Below are 608 nucleotides of genomic sequence, written 5' to 3' on the forward strand. Positions count from 1 at the left end.
TGGGAGAGACATTCTCAGGCCTGACACACGCTTGACAGATTTTTATGAAGGTACCCTGGTCTTTTTTTTTTTTTCTTTCTTAGCATGCGCCTACATGGTTGGGATATATTTCTTCTATTGTTATATTGACTTGGGTATTTCTCAACCTAGAGAGATTCACATGTATGATAACTTCCAATCCTGTTTAAGATCGATGCCTCTATCTTCTTCTCTTGGGAACTTTATTACATGCCTGGGAGACATTAACGCTCTCTGTCGTTTAACGTTTTATATTTATTGTACCTTTTTCATGAATGTTGGCTGTTTACTCAGAACATACCACAAGTAATTTTATTTTTTTGTCATATTCAATCTAAGATGGACAACTGTTTTCTACAGAAAATGAACACAGTTTCTCTTAACAGTTTCATAATTAACAGTGTGGTAGACACACAATTCTTTATCTGTTGAAATGTATTATGTGATTCATTTTGCTTAAGCATAAATAAAATTGAAAATAATGAAGTAAGTTTTAGGAAAGTCAGAGAAAGCATGTTCTTCCTTTATCCCTGCTTGTAGCTCAGACATGAGTTAATACTTCTCAGTCCAGCTTTGTAGGGTAATGGGAT

Source organism: Echinops telfairi, unplaced genomic scaffold (genome assembly GCF_000313985.2).
Source record: "Echinops telfairi isolate 266 unplaced genomic scaffold, ASM31398v2 ScPeMD7_66;HRSCAF=263, whole genome shotgun sequence".
Taxonomy (NCBI): Eukaryota; Metazoa; Chordata; class Mammalia; order Afrosoricida; family Tenrecidae; genus Echinops; species Echinops telfairi.